Consider the following 6,790-nt stretch of genomic DNA (forward strand, 5'->3'; position numbering starts at 1 on the left):
GCGCTTTTTTGCTTAATAAGTTGAGGCTATAAAACGTGAACTTGACCAAACCTAACCATAAAATACAGACAAGGTAGTTTGCCCAGAATTTGGTTTGGTTTGTCTTTGAAACTGAGAGCTGGATCCTCCTTTCAGCAGAAATTACAGCTCTGTTCAAGACGCAATTGAGCCATTTCTTCACAAACAATTGCTCTGCCCAAAGGCCCTTTCAGTTGACATGACCATGCATTTCGTTGCAGTTCGGATGAGGCCGATGGCTTGATGGCAGCAGTTACACCGGATGGTGGTCAAGCGATGTAGGAGGCTGATTCGCTGAAATGATAGTGCACATAGCGCGATCGAAACAAGTTGGCACCGTTCCCAGGTACCGAATACTTGGTAATGATTTACGGGTGCGGTTCACTAGGCAATGTTTTCATTTCCTCAATCGTACAGGTTGAGTTTTCATACAGCATGTAAACAAAACGAGATGATCACATTTGTAGCACAAACAGACATATTTCGTGATGCCACTGCACTGCAAGAATATCAGACGTGGCCGTACAGAACTGACCACCAGATGTCGGGTCATGCATATAACGATGATGCTATTCCTATTTTATCTCGGTATTTTGTGGATTAAATTTGGCCGTCTTTCCGTGCTTGTGAATTATGACACCGAAAGCAAGCCAAGCACATTTGTAGAGTCTGGTCGGGTCACACCTAATTACCAAGTGCTCCCATGTTTTGTAAAGCTTTTTGTCCACCTCGCGGCCTTCGGCTTTAACACACGTCCGGGTGGCCGGCTAGATACCCTTCGCTCGGGTTGAGATCAGTTTGACCCCCCCCCCCCCCCCCTGAGATCTCGGGAACTAAAAAAGCTAGAAACACCAAATTTACAGGGTGCCTTGGTCTGTACGTAAACTTACTTAGCTCGCAGTTTGAGCTTCCTAGGACGTGACCTTCAGGTCGAATAAGGTGAAACAATGCCAAATTTCAGGTTGGTCTCCTAAAGTGCCCCCAGAACCAAGGCAACTGTTTCGAAGCAAAAGGTCACAAGTCCAATTGAGGTCCATTTGAGGTCCACCTGTTTTATCTTTTCAAGTTCATGGTGACCAAAATCATACGAGACTGCCCTGAGTTTTGTATTTAAATAGCGACAAAGATCACGCTAGGCAGTATGTTCCTAAAACAAAATGTCGACCCCGGTCATCTTACGTCAATGACCTGTTCTGACTTTTTAGAAGTCAATGGAAGATGTTTAATCCGGTTCCTGCAGTCAATAAATTCGAAATGAGCACCACAAACTATCCCATACAGCGAGCCCTAGAGTAATAAATTAGGTTGGTTTTGACCTTGATCTAACCTTCATACTTGACCTTAAGTGAATTTAATTTGCTTATTCAATATTTGTGGTGCCTAAGAAAGCATCTCAGAGATGTATGGCGTTGTCAAACACTCCGTTGTTGTATCAGATTGAACGATCCCCTAGAGATTGCCTTAGCTGAAACCATGGCCTGACTTGGACCTGCCATAGGTCAGCGACCTTACAAGGTACATCTAAACTTTCTATGCTAAACGATCCGCGATGTAATTGTCTACAGCTGTGCAAAATATGCCGGGACTACGCCAAGCCGTTCAGAAACCATTCTGGATAAACCTTCGCGGGGGGGGGGGGTTAATTTGACCCTCTCACCCGAGCGCGTGTTAAATTTCAAAGATTGAGGCATTTCAACGTCACATTTCCTTGCTTGCTTTCCGGTAAGACCAGCTCATTCAGGGGCTTTTAACCATATAAGCTGGTTACCAAGCACTAGAGAGAGTAAATAACATCAGGCGTGTGGCCTTTGCCAGCATATTTTTTTTTCATTTCTCGCCATGAAGCTAGAACGGTGCCTCCACATTTTGCAATGGTTCCGCTCCATCAGACTAATGATTTATGGTGCGCGATGCCATCCATGTGGATAGGTGTACAAAACATGTTGCTGGGGAAGGTCGGCTGGCTACGAAACCCCATCCTAAACCGTCTAGCAGTTACGGCCGGGAAGCATGAGGGTCTCTTCCAGCCCTCTGCGCAGGAGTCGTCGTGCCAAAGGAAGGGTACGTTTGCAGTCGCTTTCACGGACAGTGGTGCGGAAAGGAGATCAATGCAGTATGGGACGATAAAAGATGACTGCGGGTCGTGGCCAGCGACGGCGGCCAGCGCCAACTGTACGCGCCCCGCGGCGAGGATGCGTGGAGCCGCACGCGTTCCCGCCGTGGCCCACCGCTGGTCAACGCATCGTTTGTCTTGGCCAGCGGTGCTCAGCGGCCCGGTGAAATAACAGCTCCCCAGCTCCATTCGGACGTTTTGGCGGCATCGGTGCTCACTTCTAACGGGCGGACGTACCCGATTGGCGGGTGCCGCCTCTGTAAGGACGGGCCTCCACCACTCGCGGGCGGTTTTTTCGCTGATCGGATCGGTCCGGGCTGTGTCGTCGTCGAGACACGATATTTTTGCGGTGAATGCCACGGGGTTTATTGCCATAACCTAACACTGCGTTCGATCCGACGGTATGTTGATTGATTCAGGATGAAAAGAAATGGACCCAGCGAGCGCGGAATAGCTTGGAGTCTCGCACTGTTGAAATGCATCAAGAAAATTGAGTTCAAGGTGTCATGATGGTTGAATCTTGACACACCACAGCTAGGCTGGTCCTCCAATTCGTTGAAGAATGTTTCAGAAGGCCATTTTTAATCAGAAAAGGTCACGGGAAGCCTTCATTTTTCTTCTTGCCTCATCCCAATTCGTGTCGAGAAAATTGCTTTACGTCGGTTTCAGAACTACAATATGAAGAACTCAGTGCGCCGAGCTAGCCTCCGTAAGCCATCTACATGCAGTTAATTTTCGCAGCGGTTTGATGAAATGAGCGCCTTGCTTGTTTGTATGGGTCATGTTGTAAAGCTGTGTCAACAGTCAAAGCACACCCAATGCGTGCACCCAGTATTGCGTCTATTTATGTTTGTAAACGACCATAACTCAGGACAGATAGCGAATAACACAATATTCACGTTCCTTGAACGTCAGTGTCATAGACATATCTGCACGGACGCAAGTCATCAGATGCGAAATGAAAATTGCATTTACATTGTTGTAATCTGTTTCTAACCAGCCCGCAGTAGCTCTACTGTCAAGGCTGGGTAAGGCTGGGAAGTTAGATGAAGTACAGTCAGCGGGGTAGGATATTTTCTAGCGATGTTGGGAACAGCCAGCCTGCATAGAATTCGTGCGACGCCTATGTGACTTGGGTCCGCACGTTATGTTGGCAACGGCCCTGCATGCATGCCATCTGCTTCATGTTTGTTTAATATATTTGTTCATAGCACCTGCGGCTTTTCAAACCATTGCAGTTACGGTAGTAGGACGAGGCAAACGCATCAATTATGAGGAGCTCTCTATCACCACTTAAAACCTCTATCGAACTGCAATCTTATTTCTGAAAGGCATCGTGACACCTCAGGCGAAGCAGTGCAGCATTTACTACCTGAACCCGATTGGCCTGTTACCACGTTAGAACCGCGGCCTGAGTCTGTCCACGCACGGTGTAACATGCTGATGCACGGAGTTGCAGCCGTCCTACATCAGCGCCTTGCCAACACCCGTGCCCGTGCCCGGGACGGCGAGCAGCCCCCAGTCGTCTGCCGACCCCCCCCCCCCCCCTCTCTGTCCGCTGGCAGTCTCGCCCTGCCAGCGCGGATCACAGAGCGTGACCCCTGGCGACGGATGGATCGGATTGAACTCTCCGTCTGCGCTGTGTTCGTATCTGATTTGTCAATGCTGCCCGGGCCTCGAGCTCGAGCTGGTGGTGGTGGCAGCGACCGAAAATAGGCGGTCCGGGGTCAGGCGGCGGAGCGAAGCCGAGCTGAACGGGCCGGCGGCGGCAGCGGGAGGCTGCGACTGAGCGCCAGACAGTCAGAGAAAGGCAGAGGTGTGGAGTCAAAGGATGGGGGAAATGCAGACTCAGACGCGAAGAATGTGGTTGGGGATGAAGGGGATGGGGAGGGGGTCAGTGTCGGGCATCGACTAGGGCGCGGGTAGACAGGGGCTGAAGAAAAAGGAAAGGCTGGACGTGGGGCAGAGGCAGAGATAGAAGAAAAAGGTGTGACAGAAGATGGGGATAAAGCAGAAGATGACAGAGGGGCTGCACTTGAGCTGAAGGTGAGGCTAAGAATGAGGCTGAGACTGAGACTAGGACTGAGACCGGGGCTGAGGCTGAGACTGAGACTGAGACTGAGACTGAGACTGAGACTGAGACTGAGACAGAGGTTAAGGATGAGATTGGGGCTGGGGCTAGAGCTGAGGCTGAGACTGAGGCTAAGATGCCCAGCATTAATAGTTGTACTCGCGTGATGAAAAGACGGTGGCTGGTTGCTTTAAAATATGCCTCGGTATGCGTCTTTCCGTTTACTGTTTAAAGTAATGAGTTGTGTATCAGCTTCCCAATAGCCTTCATTGTCGTCTGAATATGATGGCATATGCGAGGATAACATTCGTATAATGATAAGCTCCCTTCCTATGCAAACAAGAAGTTACTTATATTCATTACGGGAAGTCCATCACACCGTCCAACGACGAATTAGTAGCGTTACTGAAAGGCACCCCGTACCAAATGTCCCGATGTTGCCAAACCCTAAATGTGTGTCGTGATAACATACCTGTACCGTGCTACTACAACCACGTGTTTGATGTCCAAGCACAACACTCGTTCTGGTCCTGGTGTGGACGATTACACCCTTTCGGCACATCTGGTAGACAATCAAGCTCCCGCACAAGCATGAAACGACCGCAGTGTATTACGGGTTGCGTGGTTCATTAGCCTTCGTCCAATAGTTTGGGATGTTACGAGGCCGCCAAATGGGGCGTAACTAACATGTTGGCCTAATGAGAACAAGAGCTTCCGGTTCACGTTGGTTTTATACTTTTCCGATAGATGATGGATGAAATAGAAATGTTGCAACTATTCCAATGTGTGGCTAGCCCCGTTCTCCCCTGCATGACGAGGTTTGATACGACACTTACGACACTGGGATGGAACCCAAACGCCAATAATGTCCTATATTGGAGATTTCGCGAAGTGTCTTAAAGCGTTCAAATAAAAGGTCAAACTTTGGCGACACCGAGACGGCCTCTACTGCTTTTACGTAGGTGTACCTCCTTTCTTTGCGAAATTTCTTCCGCATTTCTATACTCAAAGCAGCTTTAATGCGCTCTACAGAGCTGTCAAACTTTGGAAATGTTTTGGCGGGCCGCGTTATTATTCGTCACTCCTCACCACCCGGGCACGTTCAGCTTATGCCAGCACCAGGTGCTTATTTATTCGTGGTGCCGCGCTATACGGAACCGACCGCGCCAGCCGCCGACAGCCTCAGCCCACAGCCCACCGCCGGCGCGGTGCCACGCCCCCACCTCGGTGGAGCGCCGCGCGCGAGGCGGCGCGCTGCGAGAGTGATGAGTTGGACCATCCGTGTCCGTGGTTACCATTTCCGGCCCTGTGATGCGGACAACGTGGCACCACGTGGCACTGGCATAAGTTCAGCAGAACAGTCGCAGGAACAAAGTCTGCTAATGCCGGCCAAAGGGAACGATGCCCCGAAACCGGTTTCAGGTATTCACCGGCCGGTATTCAAAAGCGTCAGGCTCGGCTTCATGGCCGGAGGAATGGGAGAAGCGGAAGCTTGTGACGGATCCTGCAGCCTCCTGCTACCCGTGCAGGAAATCAAGACTCCGACATGTGCCGTTTGAACCCGCAGGAGCCTGGGCCCAGCAGGGTGCTGACTACCTGTCCTTTCCCCCGACGGCGGCGTCCAGGCCTCCGTGCAGTGGCGGGCAGACGTGTGTTCGACACACTTTTTCTTCGCCGGCCCACGACCGGATCACATATTTTGGGACCTGACTCAGTTCATTACTCATAGCCGTTTCAATTTAGCTCAAAATTAACAAAACGCTCTGTGCTGATGCATTCTACCCGCACCTACGACCTGGACCCATTAGTTGCATAGCATGCAGTGTGGACTAGATTGCACTAAACTTGGCTGTTGGCAGTCTGCACCTGCCAAGTGCCAGCTAAGCAGTGAGCTAGAATCGCTTTCGACCTAGGGAGGGAGTGAAAAATTTCATGGCAAAAAGACCAAAGGGAAGTGAAAGATTCAATTTATAAAAATTGGAACTTATGGGTCGAGGAGATGCTCCAGCAAACAAATACATACATTTCAAATTGGCATGGATGTTATATCAGAAACATGAAATTTTGTTTAATATCTTAGGTCATTACAGTGAAACAGAATACATTAAGGAATAGTTATTCTATAATCATGCCATGAGCATCAAAATCTATGTAGCACCAATGTTTTGATGCTGTACTTGGCACTCCCCTTCCACAGAATGTTTTAGCACAAAACAAAGCAAAAATCAACAAATACAACAACAACAAAACCAGCGGAGTGCATTCAAACAAAAAATCCTTGGGCATCAGCATATCACCAAATTAAACACAATGGACACCTCTGGGTTCTGTTACGATAAGATCAGGAATATAAATGGAATGTCGATGTTTCTTGCAAAATACCCCTATTCATTTCCATGAAAGTAGCATAACTAAACGTAAGCGAAGGAAGTCTTGCCTCATCTCATCCTGTCCAACCTATTTGTATCAGTGCAGCATCTGTGAGTCACTGATTCTTGCAAAATTCTTCCTGCCACTTACCATGCAGTTAACCAACTTAGCCCAACTTAGAGTTGCCCATATACTGAACATCATCTCAACTCACCTCA

Source organism: Pollicipes pollicipes, unplaced genomic scaffold (assembly GCF_011947565.3).
Source record: "Pollicipes pollicipes isolate AB1234 unplaced genomic scaffold, Ppol_2.1 Scaffold_4002;HRSCAF=4701_pilon_pilon_pilon, whole genome shotgun sequence".
NCBI lineage: Eukaryota > Metazoa > Arthropoda > Thecostraca > Pollicipedomorpha > Pollicipedidae > Pollicipes > Pollicipes pollicipes.